The sequence below is a fragment of the Oryx dammah genome, unplaced genomic scaffold (assembly GCF_014754425.2).
Source record: "Oryx dammah isolate SB20612 unplaced genomic scaffold, SCBI_Odam_1.1 HiC_scaffold_18, whole genome shotgun sequence".
Classification (NCBI taxonomy): domain Eukaryota; kingdom Metazoa; phylum Chordata; class Mammalia; order Artiodactyla; family Bovidae; genus Oryx; species Oryx dammah.
In genome coordinates this window covers 78,341,306-78,348,188 of record NW_024070202.1, presented here as the reverse complement: position 1 = coordinate 78,348,188, position 6,883 = coordinate 78,341,306, and the positions used below count along the sequence as shown (strand labels likewise).

Genomic DNA, 6,883 nt, shown 5'->3' with positions numbered 1-6,883 from the left:
TTATGTGTGTTGGAGTTACCATAGAAACATGGAGACACAGGCTCACACCACTCAGATTCCCAGGATATCTTGGGTGCTCAGAGTATTTGTAACTTGAGACCAATACATAAAATTGCTGTGGTGGAAACGGGACCAGTTTTGTCGGCCAGGTCATAGTGATGTGCATTAGTCCATCAGGACAATGCTCTGTTCTAATTCCCAAATTGAAACAAACAAACAAAAAAAGATCAGAAAGCTAGGGATTGGAAAGTCCTAAGGTTAACTATAGGACTACTGGATAAAACATCCTTTTTTAAAAATTCTGCAGATGTATTTATTAAATCAGTTGAAGAGATATATAGCCATTAGGACTCCATCCTCACTTTCTAATTCTAACTTGCTTAAATACCACATTGACTCATTCTTATCTGTTTCCATTTGTCTTGACAACCTTGCAGTTGCATTGCTCTGTTGAAAGATTCTTCTGGAACACACTGCAAGTTCCCAGATATTTTTTCTATGAGTTAAATATTTTTTAGGCAAACAAGGCACCAGCGAGCAGCAGCATTTCTTCTCAAAATTACACTGTAGAAGAAAAAAAAAGTTATTCCTGAATCTGCTTCTTCCAGACAGTCATCTTCACGATGGGCAGGTTGCTCTGTGCTTCTATTACTTCCTAACAAATGATCTAACCTTTTATTCAGTCACCCCCTACATTTTGAGTTCAAGGCCTTCAACACTAAATGATAGGTGAACTGGGAGAGATCACGTTGGTATACAGAAGAAACTAACACAACATTGTAAAGCAATTATCCTCCAACTAAAATAATTATTCTCTATTTAAAGTAATAAACTTTATAAAAAGAGAGAGTCCAAGAATTAAAATACTCACTAAAAAGGTATAAATAGGAGGGATTCTTTTTTAAGAGATTCATACAAGTGAATGACAATTCCAAAAAGTGCACTGGGGAGGCGGAATTTTGTGTAGAGTAAATTTCCTACTATAAATAAGAAATGTTCAAAACATATGAAATAAGATGCATCACGTGTGAAATGATCACATTTTTATTTGTTCTTCAACCAAAAATCACAAGCCTTGTATTCAAGTCAGGAAGTAGAAACTCACCTTTATGCAGCAGGGTGACCTCTCTCCACCAAACAGCCAAGGCGGGTTGTGACTGGAGAAGACAGAGGCCAGGTCTGGGAGCTGCGCTGGCTCTCCTCTGATGGTTCTCCTCCTAAAGGGCGGGCAGAGTCTGTGGGCCAAGGGATTGTGTCTGTGTGGTGCTCACTTGGGGCCCATCTGAAGCCCACCTCCCGCTTTGACGACCCTGCAGAGCCTCCCTCTGGGGTCCACGTGCCTTTTTTTCAGAATCTTTCCTCCCTCAGATGGGCACCTAGCAGGCATGTGTCACATCTAAGCCAGAAGGGGGTTCAAGGTGGCTGTCACGAAGGCTCCATAGAACTTGAACTACGTGTGAGTGCCCTTCAGAGTGTGGGCCACAGCGTGAAGCGGGAAGAGAAGGGGAGCAGGCTTAAGAGTATCTCCTCATTCTGGTTCAGAATGTCCCAGAATTTAATTCCAACTTGCTTCGCAGTTCCTCAGGGAGGCATATTTGTTCATCAGAAGGATGGGAACATATTTTACATAAGAGTTATCTTGATTTATGACTAAAATGTTTAGACACATACATTTGAGTTTCCCTTTGAACTTTGCCTTGTCCCTATACATTACACATGGGCAGACAGCTACCAAAAGCCCAGGGGGCAGAATGAGCTTGAGGCTAGAATTAGGGGTGCTTCTTCCATTGTCATGAGAGAGAGAGTTAAACAGCTGTGGGTGTAAGTCAGGAAACTGTAGGTGTCAAGATAAAACTGGAGAGAGGACCTGTCTGGCATACTCTTTTCTGTTCAAGAGTTGAGAATTTTCCCTGTGGTTGAAGAAAGTGTGTAGGATAGGGTATTTGAAGAGCGATGAAGATTTGAATCGTGTTAAGAAAAGAAGCTTAACGAGGGATAAAGGCTTTCTTGCCTTTATCCTCCCTTAAAAATGTCACAAATATTTTTTCATATCATACATAATCTTCCTAAATTATCATTTTCAACTTCTGCACAGTAGTCCATTTTGAGAATGTGCCATCTTACTTTTAACAAATCTATTCTTTTGGATATTGACTTTATCATTTTTTATTACAAAAAAATACTCCATTAAGCATCACCAGAGATAAGTAGTTAAATATTTCTTAGATATGTTTCCTACAAGGGAAATTTGGGGATCAAAGGATAAAACTTTGAACACATTGTCAATTTGCCTTCTACAAAATCTGAACCAACGTATCCTCCTATGCTATTAAGAAAGTGAAAAAAATGAAAGTGTTATTTGCTCAATCATACCTGACTCTTTGCAACCCCATGGACTTTAGCCCGTCAGGCTCCTCTTTCCATGGAATTCTCCAGGCAAAAATACTAGAGTGGGTAGCCATTCCCTTATCCAGGGAATCTTCCTGACCCAGGTATAGAATCCAGGTCTCCTGCATTGCAGGCAGATTCTTTACCATCTGAGTCACCAGAGAGAGTGTCAATTTACTACTCCCATCAGCGAAATCAAGTATTTTTCTTTTTACTGCTTCATTAGTATCAGCAAATATCTTAGGCAAAATGAATCATTGTTAGTCTTAAATTTGATTATTTTAGATTACTAGTGAGGTGAACATTTTTCATATTCTTTAGTCACTTGCAATTCTTTCATAATTAGATTACTTTTTTAATGGATCTTTTCTCCGTCATATGGATGACCAAAAATTTGCCCAGTTTTTCTTACTTTTTGCATTTTGCATTTATGCTTAACTTAAAACAATTCAGGTTGCAAGATGAGATTTGAGGGAACAAGAAGGCTTCTTGAGACTTATTTTTTCAAAAAGGTAGTGAGAACATAAACTTTTCCCCCCAGATTTTAGGAAATTATGCTCTTCAGGAAAAAAAAAGCATAGATTCCAAAATTAATCTTTGTGTGCATATTTCTAATTATAAGAGTGCTATTTAAGACACATTGCTTGTCTTCTCCACTTGACGAAGGCAACTGTTAACTATAAGTCACTTCTGAGAGCCAAAGAAAAGGAGGAGCGTGGCTTCCCAGGCAGGCTCTGCCAGCACGCTGGCAATGTATGCTCCCACTATTCCCCAGGAGAGAAAATGTGCTCTTCAATATGCAGAGAAACCAGATTGTCACAGATGGGCTTTATGTCCAAGAGGAAGCTCGGAAATCTGGATATTTTTGAGACATGGCCAGAAAAGACGTCATGTGGATATTCTCCCAAATCTCTCTGATCCCCTATCTAGGCTTCTGTTTTATACAGTGTGTGTATGTAAGTATGCACATACGTGCAGAAAACATAGGAGTCCATCTATTTTGCTACTCTGTCACTAGAGAGATATTAACTTATGTATGGATTCAGGTATTAGGAAAAAAAAATGGGACTTTGTAGGGAACTCTGTTTTAATCCTGCAGTAAGATTTTCAAATGCCCCTGTCCACCTCTTCATTGACATCAGTAATATTTTCCTCCTTTACTTTATAGGATCAAGGAGACTCTTGGGTCCATATATGATGAGTATAATGAAGATAAAAATTATTAGCATACATTGAACACTTGTTTGTGCTATGTAGATACAGTGTTAAGTGTATTTATTTTTTTAATCATTATCATAGACTTATCCTGAGGACATCGTTATTATTCTCAGTTTCAAATGAAGGAAACTGAGAGAAAGGTTAAAAAACATACTCAAATACACATGAACTACTTTGCTGGAAATAATTAGAAAAAGAACAATCTGGGCTTTAGGGCTGTATCATACAGTGGGGGCTTCCCTTGTAGCTCAGACAATAAAGAATCTGCCCACAATAGAGGAGACCCAGGTTCAATCCCTCGGTCAGGAAGATCCCCTGGAGAAGGGAATGGCAACCCACTCCAGTATTCTTGTGTGGGAAATCCCATGGACAGAAGAGTATGGTGGGCTATAGTCTAGAGGGTTGCAAAGAGTCGGACACAACTGAAGCAACTTAGTATGCATGCAAGGTGATACAGTATAGTAGAATTTGAGAAGTTCTTACCTTGGGATGAATAAACCTTGACTTTAGAAGGGTATTCTTACATCTTCATAAAAGAATTGACAGATTGTACTTAAGGGCTACATCCCTGGGACTACTGAAAGATAGCAAGAAGTCATAAAATCAGGAAAAGTATAAGAGAAAAATATTTTTAATGTTTATGGTCTCTATGGTTAATAACAAATGTTACAAGTTGAATAGCCGCCCTTTGGGCTTGGCTGAATGGTTTGTGTGGGAAAGTTTGACAGTAAGAGTTAGCAAAAAGCTATATTGCTGTCTACAAAGGTGAGGAGAAAAACTATTTCAGTTTCTAAGGCAATCTGAGTGGGAGGAAGTAAGAAATAGAGGAATGAGAAGAGTCAGTGAGATGGGGTAAAACTCCTGTGACAGGATGCCCAAAAAGAATTTTAACAACAAGATTGATTCAGGAAATGTTTTCAGTGTCATCTCCCCAGCCTCCTCCCCCCCACCCAACACACACACACACACACACACACACACACACACCCCTACTCCTAACATCCAGAAATGTGTGAGTATTTTTTTTTTAACCTTTCTCTCTTTTCCCTTTTGGAGTATGTGAAGAACAGCATTGTATGTGAAGAACAGCATCACATCTGTGTTAACAAATTGCATTATGAAAACACATGGAAAAAGTTGTCCATGGCCAGAGACAAATATGAGGATACAAGAGTACCAGTAATTTGAAGTACTCTTGAAAAGGCTTTTAAAGAAAAAGTTCTGTGAAGAACTGACTCATTGGAAAAGATCCTGATGCTGGGGAAAATTGAAGGCAGGAGGAGAAGGGGATGACAGAGGATGAGATGGTTGGATGGTATCACTGACTTGATGGACATGAGTTTGAGCAAGCTCCGGGAGTTGGTGGTGGACGGGGAAGCCAGGCGTGCTGCAGTCCATGGGTTGCAAAGTTGGACATGACTGAGTGACTGAACTGAACTGAACTGAAAAGGCTTTGGACTTTCTCAGAGTGTGGAATTAGAGTCTGAGCCAGTTATGAAGATAATCAAGAATGAGAGTGAAGAAAAATTCTAGGTGACATCTAGGTCATAGGCATTGAATATTTAGGTGAAGATTAAATTGTTGTTGTGCAGTCACGAAGTTGTGTCCAACTCTTTGCAACCCCATAGACTATAACCGACCAGTCTCCTCTATCCATGGAACTCTCCAGACAAGAATACTGGAGTCGGTAGCCATTCCCTTCTCCAGGGTATCTTTCCAACCTAGAGATAGATACCAGATCTCCTGCATTGCAGGCAGATTCGATGATGCTATCAAACCATCTCATCCTCTGCTGCCCCTTCTCCCTTTGCCTTCAGTCTTTCCCAGCATCAGAGTCTTTTCCATTGAGTTTCAGCTCTTCACATCAGGTGGTCAGAGTACTGGAGCTTCAGCTTCAGCAACAGACTTTCCAGTGAATATTCAACATTCATTTCCTTTAGGATTGAACTGGTTTGGGTGAAGATTAGGGCAGTGAAAAATGATGGTACCTTTTTGGATACACACAGGTGGTGCTAGTGGTAAAGAACCTGGCTGCCAATGCAGGAGACATAAGAGATGCCAGTTCAATCCCTGGGTCTGGAAGATCCGTTGAAAGAGGGCATAGCAATCCATTCCAGTATTCTTGCCTGGAGAATATCCCACAGACAGAGGAGCCTGGTGTGCTACAGTCCACAGGGTTGCAGAGAGTCAGACATGACTGAAGCAACTTACACACAATTTGCAGTAAAGCAAAACAAATTTATAACCCTCTCTTTGTAGGTAAACAGGAATGATATATATATATATATATATATTTTTTTTTAACTGTACAGCATGTGAGAGCTTAGTTCCCCAACCAGGGATTGTACCCATGCCTCTTGCATTGGAAGCACAGAGTCTTTAACTGCTGGACCACCAGGGAAGTTGCTACTTTGGAATTCTTTAACAAACTATCTGCTTACAGCACACTTTGAAAACCAGAGTTCTCTATGACAGGGTTTTGAGAAGCCCTTAGGTCTTTCAGTTACTGGCAGGCACCACTGAAAATCGGACCTAGGATCTTCTTGTAAGACAGTGTTGCAGAGGATCCTTGGTAGGTCACCTATGTCAGATTTCTGATAAGAAAACAGTGGGACCCTGGGACCTGGTGACTGGATATTTGGCTGATGGATCTGAAGGTCCCGGGCCTGCCACCTTCTCTTCCGTGTTGGAAGAGAGGCACCTCCCTCAGGCCTTGCGAAGGTTCACCTGACACAAGAGCCTAAAAGGTGTTGCATATCCTTCATCTTTTGTCCTTGTCTCCATCCAGATAAAGGAGGGTCAAGGGCTGATGATCACTGTCTATATTCCAGAAGGAAATAGGTTTCACACCGAAGGAATTGAGGACCTGGCTAATGTATGCTAGCAAGATCTGAGCTTTTGCAGTTAAGATCTAGGAAGAACTAACCAGAGAATATTTATTTTATGGAGGTAAATGTGAGGGAATGCAAATGTATTAATATATGTGGAGTATCAAATATCTTAACTTTAGATATTCTGGAGGTTTACTTTGCAGCCTTGTATGTAATCTATTTTTATAAATATTGCATGGCTGGTTAAATAAAGCACATCTGTGTGATTTTTGAAACATTTGCAATATGTCTCCTGATTGAGATTTTGTGTTTTTTTTTCCCCATGATATTATTCTAACCATATGTACTTTAAATTTTCCTGGTCCATCTGACATTGACTGGTTGAGGCATGCTAAACTCTCCTTGAAAAGATATTAGGAACAAATGTGTTTAACATTTGCTAACAT

At 40.0% G+C, this 6,883-nt stretch overlaps 1 long non-coding RNA gene across 1 annotated transcript; it reads right to left on the bottom strand.

Annotated features, from left to right (window-relative positions):
- Positions 1 to 490: 490 nt before the first annotated feature.
- Positions 491 to 2,379, bottom strand: LOC120877748. The gene is made up of 2 exons (XR_005724390.1): positions 1,106 to 2,379; positions 491 to 564 (listed from the first exon to the last, which is right to left on the bottom strand). It is a non-coding gene; the product is annotated as an uncharacterized LOC120877748 (long non-coding RNA).
- Positions 2,380 to 6,883: the final 4,504 nt, after the last annotated feature.